This window comes from Capra hircus, chromosome 19, assembly GCF_001704415.2.
Source record: "Capra hircus breed San Clemente chromosome 19, ASM170441v1, whole genome shotgun sequence".
NCBI classification, from domain to species: Eukaryota; Metazoa; Chordata; class Mammalia; order Artiodactyla; family Bovidae; genus Capra; species Capra hircus.
Genome location: NC_030826.1, coordinates 21,513,494 through 21,527,309, shown reverse-complemented (window position 1 = coordinate 21,527,309; position 13,816 = coordinate 21,513,494). Strand labels below are relative to the sequence as shown.

The following is a 13,816-nucleotide window of genomic DNA, read 5'->3' as shown; positions in this document are numbered from 1 at the left end:
TTGCTCTCCTTAGCTCTGCTTTTCCCCCCTACATTCTGTCCAATCCTCTTCTAAACCTTCTAGTGCAGAACGCAATATAGGGGGAGGGGAGTGGGACCTTAGAGGCCAATCAGAAGGAGTGCTTCTGATAATTAAGGGAAAGTGCCTGCAGTGGACCTGGCTTGGATCTGAGTGCTTTGCTTACACAACAGCTTCACTATTATCTCAGTTCCCTCCATTTATCAGATGAGCAAACCGAGGCCCTGAGCAGCTAAGGAACCCATCCAGACAATAAACGGAGGGCCACGCATGCTATCTCCACTGTCAGGGTTGAAAGCAGGGTGGCAGAGGTCTCTGGAAATCTCTGCTGGACCATGGGTTAGAGACTATCTTCTAGAAAACTCTTCCAGTCCTATTCCACCTCTGCACAACTGTCTCAAACATATGTGTCCCAGGAAAGGGCGGTTACGTCAAGATCCTTGATGGCTACATAGGATGGCTTCCGATGGACATGACTCTAACCTTGGCTATAGGACGAGTGTGCGGAAGCAGCAGGGTCACATGAGACTGGAACAGAAACCTCCAGATTCCTGGCACTGAGTGGAGAGGAGGTGGGGGAGACCCAGTACCACATCCTAGGAAGGAAGGAGATAGAGCCATTCTCACCCACGTTGTGCCCAAGGTGAGGTGATCTGCCAGCAACCCCCTTCTGTCAGAGTAGGGGGATGTTCCTGTGGACAGGCTACCCTGATTCAGCTAAGCGTGGACCTGCCCGTGCACCCCAAGGCACTGAGTCAGCACCCATCACAGCTCGTCCTCCAAGCCTGCACTAACCATTTGCTGCCTAGTCCTTTGGGTGAACACACTCCACCTTCCCAGCCCTCCCTCTGGCCTGTGTACTCAGCCTGTCCTTGGCTCCTCACCTCCCACAGCAAGCGGCTGCTCCTGCCTCATCAGCATATTTAAGGGGGATTTAAGTGTTGGTTGGGCTTCCTTGGAGGCTCAGAAGATAAAGAATCGGCCTGCAATGCAGGAGACCTGGGTTCGATCCCTAGGTCGGGAAGATCCCCTGGAGAAGTGAATGGCTACCCACTCCACTATTCTTGCCTGGTGAATCCCATGGACAGAGGAGCCTGGTGGGCTACAGTCCATGAAGTCGCAAAGAATCAGACATGACTGGAGCGACTAACACTTTCACTTTTAAGAGTTGGTTGCCAGGAGCACCGGGCTGATGATGTGGGCCAAGTGGGAAGAAGACATACCCCATCTGAGGTCAGCAGTCTTGCCCTTACATAACCCCCAGGGGTGTGCTACACCCCACCTCTCCATTATCCAGTTCTTGCCTCTACCAACCACTTGGCCAGGGTGGGAAAAAGGGCACCATGCTTAGAACCAAAACTAGGTATTTCCACTTTTCTTCCCTCCTCACTGTTAGCAACCCAGCTCCACTAGGAACAATAGGAAGGCCTGGGAGTCCCCGCGGGGTCACTGGTGATGAAAAGGATGTCTTTGCACCTCTCCCCACTCTGAGGTCTGCAGGGAACACCAGGGTGTGCAGATGGGATATACAGGTGGTCGGGGTGGGGTGGGGGTGGGCTCTGCATTCAAATTAAAAACCAAAAAACTGACCTGATAGACAAAATCTCTTTTGTATTCTTCCTGGAAGATCAGCTCTTTAAAAGCTGGGATGAGGGACTTCCCTGATGGTCCACTGTTTGGAACTCTGGGCTTCCAATGCAGGGGGCAAGGGTTTGATCCCTGGTCAGGGAACTAGAATCACCCAAGGCTGTGCAGCACAGCAGGAAAAAAAAAAAAAAAAAAAAACAAAACCCGGGACTGTGTTTTTTCACTGCACCTTGGCCAGTGGATGAATGAGGCTCAGGTGGACCTCCAAAGCAGTCGTAACTACACCATGCTCCTGGATCAGTTTTCTGCCAAAAGCCCAAAAGACTGGCATTCAATAATACATGCTGAATAAATAAAACTAATGACAGCGAACTTTGATCGAGTGCTTCTTAAGTGCCAGGCATTGCTCCATGTGTATCACATAGACTGCCTCCCTCAGTCTTCATAATAAGCCAATGAGATAGGCACTACCATTCTCTCCATTCCTTTGCATAGAAACAGGAAGGTATGCTATTGGCCAGCTAGGAAATGACCCGAGATTCTGAATCCAGAGTCCACATGGGTAATCTCTGTGTTGGGCTGCAATGAGTGACTAAAAATGAATAAACAGAGTGAAGTTAAACTCAGGGAGGAAGCATCAGAGCTACAGGAGGAATGTAACTCCAGAACCCCCCCCCCCCCACCCAAGCCACCAGTGATGAAGCAAAATGAGAACTGGTTCCCAGAGAAAACCACATCTCCTCCATCGGGCCAGATGATCCTGGAGCCAAGCTGGCTGCAACAAATCCAGCGACAATTTCCTGAACTCCAGTCCCAGCCAAACCCCACTGCTTCTATGCTTCAGGCCAGTCTTGAGCCTTGCCAGCCTCAGTTTTCCCATCCGTAGGTAGGCACCCAGATGGATGTCCCTCAGGCTTCCTATCTGCCCAGCAGCCCCCAGGATGGCCTGTTTCTGGCTCCTTGCTCCATTTCCTTTAAGCTCAGCAGAGCAAAGCAGTGCTTACTCTTCTAAGATTCACCCTTAGCCCTTGGGCCTGAAGAGAAAAAAATTCCCCAGGCCTCTCCTGGGTCACCTCTAAGTGGGCAGGTCTGGCTTAACAGTTTTGTCCTCTGCCCTCTTCCTCCCCTCCCCGTCTCTTCCTAGCCTCCTCGCTCTTCCAGCAGGCAGGGAGATCTACAGGGAGCACGGATTTACTGAAAGCCCTCCCCACTTCTTCATTTTCTCTTCCAAAGTTTATCTCAGCTTGAGTCATGGGAAAGATGTAAGTCATGGCAAGATGTAAACTAGAAAATTCCATTCACCTTCTTGTTGCCTCCCTCGGATGGCTGAGAGAAGCCTGGTGATATCCAGGTCCCGGCAGTGGTGAGGCTCCCCCTACGTCCTCCCACATTTCTTGGGAGCTGAGTTGAACCCCCACTGCCATGGCTGGGGCCACAGTGAGTCCAGCATCCTGGGAAGAGCATACTAGGCAAGCTGCAATTTCGGGAGGGTCTCGGACCAAGTTCTAGCTAAAGTGGCCCTCACCCGACATGGCTCAGCTTGTTCCACCCAGGGGTCAACACAGAGGTTTCTGAGAGCTGATCTGAGAGATCAACAGTAGGGTCTGGCGCCCCACCCCGCCACCCCTTCCTAAAATGACTTACCACAGCGTCCCCATCAGCATTTGGAAAGAGGCAGGCAGAAGAGACGGAAGGATTCTCCAAGTCCCCAGAACCCAGAGACAAAGTTCAACAGCTCCAACCTTATCAGCCCCGAGTGAAGCGGAGGCAAGTCCATCTGGGGCCAAAGCTCACAGGCTGGCCCTCTGCCCTCCCGTGGCCACTATTCCCCTGCAGCTGGCTGTGCTTCTTGCTGTCTCGGCCAGAGTTCTGCAGATGCCTCTCAGCCCCGCGCTGTTCTGCCAGGAGCTCTGACGCCACCAGCCAGGCTGGCCCCGTCCCTGTGAGGTCCAGGGGGGCCCGCAGGGGCTGAGGGCAGGTCGTCAAGGAGACCAGCTCCAAGAGGTGGCGGCTCAACATTCGAGAAAGTGAGGACAAAGGAGCATCAGAGCCTAGCCAGTGTCGCCTGTCATCAGGAGAGTCTCATTTCGGGATTACAGGTCAAATTCGCGGTGTGTGGCCCTGTCTCTTTAAGGACCAGGCCTCTTTAAGATGAGTTCCCTCTGCAGTCTCTGCCACCAGTGGTCCTGCGGCAGACAAGGGGGCTCTCGGGGCGCCATCTGGTGGTCCAATGGAGTAGCGCCTCAGCCAGCAGACTGTCCTGCCACCCTGGACACCGTCCAGCCAAGAGGGCTGGAAATGTCTGCAACAAAATCTCAGTTTCATCCACTGGATTTTTCACAGGGCTGTTAGGTTACCATTGTGAGCAAACAAGCTACAGAAATCAGGGGAAGCTCCATTTGGGGTCAGGAGACAGCAGGAGCCCCCATGAGTGGCCTGGGAAGAAAAACCATCCCACTGGACAAAAGCTTCATTAAGACATTTGGAAATGCGGGGACTTATCCAGTCTCTCTGTCAGCCATCTGCAGGACATACGGCAAAGCTCTATGTATCCTGTCCCCATAAACACTGGAGTTAGTAGTTCTCAATTAGAGGTAAAGAATCCGCCTGCCAATGCAGGAGACGCAAGAGATGCAGGTCCGATCCCTGGGTCGGGACGAACCCCTGGAGAAGGAATAACAACCCACTCCAGTATTCTTGCCTGGGAAATCCATGGACAGAAGAGCCTAGAGGGCTACGGTCAATGGGGTCAAAAAGAGGTTGGACACAATGAGCACACACATGCCATGCCATGCCCCGCCCCACCAGGAGGTATTTGAAAATGTGGAGGAGCATTATAAAGCCAGAGATGTTAGGATGTCCTGCAATAAGCAGAACCATCCCAAAGAATGTCTGTCCTCAGATACCAACAGTGTTAAGGACACTTAAGGACACTTTGTGGTTAGGAGGAACAGAGGCTTTTGGAAACTTGCTAAGGTTCCTCAGCAAGCTCATACCCACACTGTTCTTTTCCCCATCTTTCTGCCTTTGATGTCCTCCCTACACTATACCTATATAACGTTCAAGGTGGAGAGAGGGACTGATATGGCCCAGGCCACCTTCACCAGCAATACCAGAGTCCCTGGCTGTCCCACCCCAAAAGCCAGGCACACACCTGCCCCCAGTGTGCGTTGGGTCATCATGCCCCTTGGATGGGAAAGGCAGACTGGACAGCAGCCTGACTCAGACCGCTGGGAACCATCAGATCGATTCTGAGAAGAGGTTACAGAGGATCAGCCACTCTCTTCCTCAAGGAAATACCCTGCCTTCCTTCCCCCATGGGTGACTCAACCTAGCCCAGCCCACTGTCTCTAAACTGTCCCATGACGTCCATGTTTTACATAAGGCACTTTCAGGTGCTGATCATGCTGATCATGAAACCTGGCGAGTCCTAACTTCTCCTTCCCCCAAGCTTATTGCTGCCTGTCCTGGACTGATCAGCTTAGCCTCACAGTCTGATGCCAGCAGCGGACATGAGAAACCAACACACATGACGTAAATTCTAAGGAAGAGAGGAGAAAAAAGAAATGAAACGCTGTCTGCTGTGGTGAGTGGAAGGCCCACAGTGGTCACATCTGAGCTGGGTCTGCTGGTCTGAGAAGTCGCAGGCTCATGAGGCTGACATCATAGCTAGAATGATCAGTTGGAGGAAACAGTTTTCCAGCATCCCACAGCAGCTCGAGAACACTTCCCATCACTGTCAGAAGAAAAAAACCACATCCCTGTAGTGGCACACAAGGCTCTGTGGCCTGGCCCCTCACCTCCTCTCAGCTTCATCTGCCACCTTCTCCTCCTGGCTCTCTCTTGCTTTCTCAGAACTTTTGTACAGGATGGTATCTCTGGTCAAAATGTTCCACCCGACTCTGCCTGGGTATCTCCTACTCTTCCCTCTAGTCTTTTTAAATTTTTAAAAAATTTTTGGCTGCACTGGATCTTCACTGTGGTGTGTGGGCTATTCACTAGGAAGCTCTCCCTAACTATCAGACCAGGGAGCCCTGCATCTCTGATTACTCAGTGCTCTTGTAAATCACCTACTACCTATCTCTTCTGTTAGACTGAGAGCTCTGCGAAAGTAGGAACCTCATCTCTCTTGTTCACACTGTACACTTGGCACCTTGAAATAGTGGTTTCAATGACTGAATCAGTAAATGAATGAATGGATGAATGGCCAAATACGCTCTTGGTCGCAAAGACCCTAAAATGAGTGAGTACAGAAGCTTCAGCCAACCCAGCTCTACCAACTGAAAAAGAACTGTTAGGGTCATTTGGAACATCACGTCGAGAATAGAATGGTCACGTTCTTCGGAAAGACTCAGACAAACAACAGGATCCTAGGGTCAGATTTGGGGCAGGAGAATTGCTGTTCCAGTTAATTCTCGAACTGCTCATATGAAATCCCAACTAAAAACTCCCCAGTGCCCAGGGCTCCCTTGCTCAGCAGCCAGAACGGAGGCTGCACTCTTTTTCACCCAATCAGACACCAACACGGAAATGGAATAGAAGCTGAGAAATGGTTCAGCCCACTAAGGGAACTTTGGTCTCCATTCTCAGAGTCCTTCTCCTGCACCTGCCCCCAATTTGAATTTAATTTTGTTTTTAGACGAGGGAGGCAAATTGTAGTCCTCCTCTGGGAAAAATCGGTCTCTTGGTGTGTGTGCCTGTCCTATCTCACCTCCCGGTAGGATGTGGACTCTGAGACTCAACTCCCCAGTCCCAACGGGGCTGTCAGCTGAAGCTGTCCCTCACCGGTTCCCAGCGATAACTTTGATGCCTCTCCTACCCGGTGGCTCAGTAATAAAGAATCTGCCTGCAAAGTGCAGGAGACACAGGAGATGTGAGTTCGATCCCTGGGTTGGGAAGATTCCCTGGACAGAGGCCATGGCAACTCACTCCAGGATTCTTGCTGGGAAAATCCCATCCACAGAGGAGCCTGGCGGACTATAGTCCATGAGGTCGCTGAGGAGTCAGACATGACCGAAGTGACTGGACGTGCACACACACAACCGGACACATGGGAAATCTTGCTTTCAACCCTGTGATGGGAGAAGGATGGTGGAAACTGATTCCGGACACCCTGTCCTCCCAAGGACCTAGCTTGAGAGCTTCTGTAGGCTGCCTGACAGATGGACAGACAGAGGGACGGAGCTTGGGCAGACCGTCTGTGGCTGCTGCATGCACTGAGCCGAGGTGACCACTGAGCGGGCCTGAGAGCCCTGGAGGGCAATGTGCCAGACTCAGCCGGTCTGCTAGCACCTGCAAAAAGGGAAGCAGGTTTCCTCTCATTTTCTCTTCAGCACAACACAGGGACAAATACAACACCCAATTATTTGTCCAGCTCTGACTTGTTGGGCCTGAGGTCTATGATGGTCCAGAAAATCACCCTAGGCCACTGGGGTCAGTAATCCAGATGGTTAGTCCTCTAAACTACCAGCCCAGCTTCTCACCCGCTGCTTCATAAAGGCATAGTTAGTACTCTCGGTGTACTTCTCTCCCCTGAAATGAAAGGAAAGGACCTGGTGGGAGGAGGAGGGGTTGACAATAAAGGACAGAAGAATCGTAATAACAGTGCCAGCAGTAACACTGACATGCTCGCTGTGGCATGGCTGATCTGAGGGCTGCGTGTATTAAGGCCCTGGATTATGACAGTAACATCAACACTCTACTCCCTCTCCCCATCAGAAGTCCGCTAAACCTGCTGTGTGACCCTAAGGGACATTCTTTCCCTCTCTGGGCCTCACCATGACATGCATATGAAGGTTGCCCAGTCTATGATTCTTTGAAAGACAGTAACCAGAAAATAGCTGAGAAGAGAGAGGAAAGCTTTCTTTCCTATGCTTCAGTGGCCCAAGACTTCAGAAAGTTCCATGGGTTTTGAGGGCTAGAAAACTTACTCATTATCCCACAGAATATTCCCTGAACCCTATATAAAGAAGATTGTGTTCTTTTGCCCAGGATGCTTATGACAGTGGATTTGAGATGTGCCCAGAAGCCACCAAGAGGCAAGGCAGCATCTGCTGGGCCCAGAGAGTGGTCTGGACAGTATGTAATGGAGGGAAGGGAGAGTCACCCCTTGGAACTGAGTTGATGACTAAATGCTCCTTGAACCCCGGGCCTGGAAGAATGTCTCGTATATTGCTGGCAAAAAATGGTGGGGTGCAGAGACAGGGCATTCTAGAGGGAAGGAAAGCATAAGTGATTACACAGAGGGGGTGAGGAGGGGACCAGATGGATGATTGGGGAGAAGGTTCTTTTGGGAACTAGGGGAATATATTGCTAATCTAATGTGTGACCTCACCATGAATCAGGGACACAACAGAATCTGCAGCTTCTCTTAGGCCCGTCCTTATAGAGAAGCCTGTCTGGGATACCTCCTCCCCTCTGCCATGCCCACAAAGGCCCAGGACCACCTCCCTTCCCTGTGAGTTTGGGGGCAGAGACATCCATTCCTGAAAGCCCTTTAGGCAACGTGTCCCTGGCTTCACCAATATTTATGTTCCAGGCACTTTGTTGAGCACGCGACTCTTACTCTTTTCTTTCCAGCTTTATTGAGATATAATTGGTAAATGACATTGTGTAAGTTTAGGGTCTACAGTGTCATGAGTTGATATAAGTATGCATTGTGAAATGATGACCGCAATAAGGTTAGGTAACACGTTTACCATCACACATAGTTACTTCTTGTGCGTGTGTGGTGAGACCATTTAAGATCTCCTCTCTGAGAACAGTTTTTTAAATTATTTATTTCTTTGGCTGCATCGGGTCTCAGCTGTGGCATGCAGGATCTTTAGCTGCAGCATGTGGGATCCAGTTCCCTGACCAGGGATCAAACGCAGGGCCCCCTGCATTGGGAGCTCGGAGCCCTAGCCACTGGACCTCCAGGAAAGTCCCTCTGAGAACATGTCAAGAATTCGGTACAGTACTGTTGACTAGAGTCACCATGTCGTACGTTAGGTCCCCAGAACTCATTCATCTTATAACTGAAAGTATGTACCCTTTAACCAACATCTCCCCATTTCCGCCATCCTCCAGGCCCTGCTCACCACCATTCTACTTTTTGTTTTTGTATCACTCTGACACTTCGATGTGGCAGACACAATCATCGCCCCTAGTTCATAGAAGAGACTCAAAAGCCTAATAAGTGGTAGAGCCAACTTCACACTCAGGTCTGTCTGGGGGCAGAGCCCAAGCTCTCAAAGGCTTTTATGGACTGAATGTTTGTGCGTCCCCCCAAATTCAGAGGCTGAAGCCCTACTCCTCCATGTGAAGGTATTTGAAGGTCTTTGAGAGGTAATTAGGTTTGGATGAGGTCACGAGAGTAGGGTCCCCATGATGGGACTGCTATTACCCTTAGAAGAAAGAGAGGGGGACCTCCCTGGTGGTCCGGTAGTTAAGAATCCACCTGCCAATGCAGGGGGCACGGGTTCGATCCCTGGTCTAGGAAGATCCCACATGCCGTGGGGCACCTAAGCCCATGAGCCGCAACTTCTGAAGCCCACGGGCTCTAGTACCTGTGCACTGCAACAAAGAGAAGCTCCCGCTCGCTGCAACTGGAGAAAGCCTGCTCACGGCAATGAAGACCTAGCACAGCCAAGAAAACAAAGAAAGAAAGAAGACAGAAAGGGACTTCCCCAGCGGTCCAGGGGTGAAGACTTCATGCTTCCAATGCAGGGGGTGTGGATTCAATCCCTGGGCAGGGGAACTAGATCCCACATGCTGCATGGCATGGCCCCCCAAAAAGAAAGAAATACCCTAAAAAAAGAAGAAACCAGAGGTCTCTCTGATATGTGGACACGCAGCAAGAAGTCACCAAGCAGGGAGAGAGTCCTCACCTCACCAAGAACTCGATCATGCTGGCACCTTGAGCTTGCACTTCCCAGCCTCCAGAACTGGGAGAAAGCAACTCTTGTTGTTTAAGCCACTCAGCTTATAGTATTTTGACAGCAGCCTGAGCTAAGACACCCACCACACGACTGTGCTGGTCCACCAGTCCTGACGCTGCAGAGGGCATCTTAGCCTCTGACATCACAGGATTCTTCACTGGCAAGGGAGTCAGGTTCCTGGGCATACCAGGCAGCTTTGACACCTGGATGCTAACATGGATTTATCTGCAGAGCTCTGAGAGCTATTCTCCAGACAAAAAAGGACACAAAGGGACTTCCCTAGAGGTCCAGTGATTAAGACTCTGTGCTTCCCCAGCAGGGGGCACATGTTTCATCCCTGGTTGGGGAGCTAAGATCCTGCACGCCACCCCCCAACCCCATCCCCCAAAAAAGCCACAGAGAAAACACAAAGATGTGTTTCCATTCTCTTTTTCCTCAACTGAAGTCTGATAAGCTCTGGGGTCTTTCAACTACTCCTTAGTCATGAGGCCTGTACCTGGAGTGTCCCTGGGGGTAAGAGTACTTTGCAATACATTAGGAGGCGGACATGGCAACCCGCTCCAATATTCTTGCCTGGAGACTCGCCATGGACAGCGGAGCCTGGTGGGCTATAGCCCACAGGGTTGCAAAGAGTCAGACACGATTAAGCGACGGAGCAACAAGTCTCAGGGATATGTCTCTCACGTAAGCAGCCCCCAGCTGTGCCTGGCTCAGGTTCAGCCAAGTATTGTAAGGAGCATTTTAATGCCAATTAACCTTTGTGGAACCTCTCAATGGAAAGCAGGAGAAAACTGGGGTATCAGCTATACATCCTATGCTATCCAACTTCTCATGTCTTCACTGTCCTGGCCCTGAAAAAGAAAGAAGATCAGTATACTCAAAACTTTTCTCGAAATTTCTTTGTTCTCTGAACAGAGGTATATGTCTGTGGGAAGATAACACTACCTGGTGAGGGAAAAGAGATTCACTTTCCTAGGGAAGGACCCTGTACTTCTGAGAAACCTTCCCACAGAACCTCAAAAGGTAAAGGCTCTGAGGAATTCAGTTCCCCTTGCAGTGCCACTTGGCCAGAAGCACTTTTCAGAGCTGTGTTTGTGCGTGCTCAGTTGCTTCAGTCATGTCCAGCTCTTGGGTTGGACTCTTGAGACCCCAAGGACTGTAGCCTGCCAGACTCCTCTGTCCGTGGGATTCTCCAGGCAAGAATCCTGGAGTGGGTTGCTATCCCTTCCTCCAGGGGATCTTCCTGACCCAGAGATCAAACCCACGTCTCTTATGTCTCCTGCTTTGGTAGGCGGGTTCTTTACCACTAGCGTCACCTGGGAAGCCCCCTCAGTGCTGCAGGGGTTGGCAAGTCTCTGAGACATCACCCCTACAAAGGCAGCCCCCAGCCCTACCTGGCCCAGGCTCAGCTGAGAATTAGTATTATTTTTTCTAGTATTTATTTATTTGGCTGCACGGGGTCTCAGTTGCAGCATGTGGGCTCCAGTTGCCTGACCAGGGATCGAACCTGGGTCCTCCTGCATTGGTAGTGTGGAGTCTTACCCACTCAGCGGAGTGTTATTAAGAGGAGCTTAGACTCTTTTCTAGAGTCACTGGGAAACAGGGCCTAATCTCGAGCTCTGGGTGGAGAGGGTGAGGACTGGGAGCTGCAGCAGCCTCAGCTTCCTGCTGAAGGATTTCAGCTGTCTGCCCCTGCGCATCCCTTCCACGGTGGGCCCCATATCCAGTGTCTAGTCTGACGGGTGGCAGACAGGAAGATGCTGTCCCTCTGCCTCCTCACCCCTCTGGAGTCTCAAGCTCTGGAGACATCCTTCGATCTTAGCTATGACTTGGATGAAACGTGGCTCCTCCCCCTAACCCTGCTCTCATGGCCCGGAGTCTTTTAGACAGCTTGTTGCCCAATCCCCTCCATGCCCCACTGAGTTCTTTTCCAGGTTCCTATTTCTATCTGATTACGCAAGCTTCTTTCCTCCAAGAAGCCACATGCTTGTTACATGGGGGTGCCTGTAGGTCACCAGCAGAGGGATGGGGGGTGCTGGGAACAGTCCCCTTTCTGGACCCCAGAGCCTTCAGGGGTGGCTCCCCACTCCCAGAAGCCAGTGTCCCAGGAGGCCTGGGACCACCCAGGAGAGATGGTGCAGCCCCAGATGATGTCTTGACTGGGTTTTCAGTTTCCCTAGACAGCAGTCTCTCTTGCAGGAGGGCCCTACCCATGGGCTGTATGCTAGGCAGTCCCAAGCAGAAGACAGTAGCAGCCACTCTTTACAGTCCAGGAAGGACATGGAGCCTCTTCTTAGCACTAGCTGGACGTGGCTCCAGGCCCTCTCTGCCCTTCAGGTTCCCGGCTCTTCGGGCAAATGCACTGTTGGAGCAAAGCTGCTGAGACAGGAGGCTTTGGGGCTGATTGGCTAGGACCTCCACACAGGAGGTTAGTTCTCTGGGTACCCTTAAGGGTAGGCTGGGGCTTCCCAGGTGGCCCAGTAGTAGCAAAGAATCCGCCTGCCAAGGCAGGAGATGCAAGAGATGTGGGTTCAATCCCTGGGTCAGGAAGACCCCGTGGAGGAGGGCATGGCAACCCACTCCAGTATTCCTGCCTGGAGAATCCCATGGACAGAGAAGCCTGCCAGTCTCCAGCTCATGGGGTCACAAGGAATCTGAGCTGGCTTTTTTCTGAAGGTAAGAGGGATGCTTTTGTAGAAAGACACCCTATTTGCCTCCCACGGCAGCTAACCACAGATGAGGAAGCAGCCACAGAGAAGCCCTGGCGAGGCTCCTGGCCCCCAGGGCCACACATGGTGCTGTACACGCCAGCAGGCTCCTGCAAGACCATGAACGCCAACAGCAAGACACGTGGGCAGCATTTCTGCTGACTTCTAACGTAGCTTTCAGGACCAAAAAGGGAAGAGGTTCTGCCTTGTCTGGGAGAACACGGCCCGGGCCACTCACAGCAGCTGACCATCCACCTGGCTTGCCTAATCTTGCCAGCAAAGGAGCCTGACAAGACAGGATGAGACACTCCCTTCGCAAGCCTGTTCTTCCCAGGGAGCTGGTGAAGGTGTGGAAGTTTCTGTCGGGGAGTGGTCAGGGTCACAGATGTCTTGTTTTGGAACACAAGTTCTCTCTGGCTCTGCAGCTGGCTGGGATGAACGGGGAAACAGGAACCAGGATGAGGTCCTGCTGTGAGAACACCCAAGCTGTTCCTCTCAGAAACCACGCTGCAATTAGCACCCTGTCATTTGCTCATTTGTATGCATTTCACGTGTCATCAGAGACCTCAGGGAAGGTGTGAAGTGGATAGGCAGTTGGCTTTTTTATTTTTCAAACTGTAAGTTTATACAATTTGCTTTTCCTGTTGTGAAATTAATAAAGTCATGATTTTAAAACAAATTTAGACAATAAAAGAGTAAAATGCGATCTGTGAATGTACCACCCCGTTAGCATTTTTCAGCCCCTGCTGGTACATGCACAAAGGGGTCTTTAAAAAAGAAAAATTAAAGTACAATTACTTTATAATGCTGTATTAGTTTCTGCACAACAACATGAATCAGGTGTATGTATGCATATATCCCCTCCCTCTTGAGCCTCCCTCCCAGCCCTCATTCCATCCCTCTAGGTCACCACAGAGGACTGAGCTGAGCTCCTCGTGCTACACAGCAGGTTCCTCCTAGCTGTCTATTTCACACATGGTAGTGTATATATTGAGGCTTCCTAGGTGGTGCTAGTGGTAAAGAACCAGCTTGCCGATGCAGGAGAAGTGGGTTCGATCCCTGGATCAGGAAGATCTCCTGGAGGAAGGCATGACAACCCACTCCAGGATTCTTGCCTGGAGAATCCCATGGACAGAGGAGTCTGGCGGGCTGCAGTCCATGGGGTCGCAAAGAGTCGGACACGACTGAGCGACTGTCACTCACATAGTCATAAAGCAGCTCTCCAAAGCGTACGCAGGAGCTTCTCGACCACTGATCTTCAGCCAGTCCAGCTCTCATTCTCTCTGCCTGTCCTGTGAGCTCCAGCAGGCCAAGGGTGCTACCTAGATAAGCTATGACTTCACTCTGCTCAGGGCCTCCTTGACCCCAAACAGAAAGATGAGCTCCCATGTGGAAACACTAGTTCACTGTCCAGGTTTGTTCACAGTGCAAGTGAGATGTCTCTGCTTCCCTGGAGGAGGGAGGAACATCAGCTGCAGGTCAGCACCATCCAGGGACACCAGAAGTCTCATCTGCAGAGTAGGAAGCTGAGAGCTGCTGGGGTCGGGGTAGGGGGCTGGGAGTCCTGGGGTGGCCCAAGGCTAC

General features: G+C 51.4%; 1 protein-coding gene across 2 annotated transcripts in view; it reads right to left on the bottom strand.

Moving 5' to 3' along the window:
- The window catches only part of ABR (active BCR-related), a 188,535-nt gene that overhangs the window by 146,808 nt on the left and 27,911 nt on the right, over positions 1-13,816 (bottom strand). Inside the window, exon 1 of one of the 2 annotated variants that reach the window (XM_018064365.1) lies at positions 3,250-3,268. The exons of the other annotated variant lie outside the window; for it this stretch is intronic. The gene's annotated coding sequence lies outside the window, so the exon portion shown is untranslated. Of the gene's footprint in view, positions 1-3,249; positions 3,269-13,816 lie in introns of those variants that run through there. 2 annotated transcript variants of the gene reach the window in all.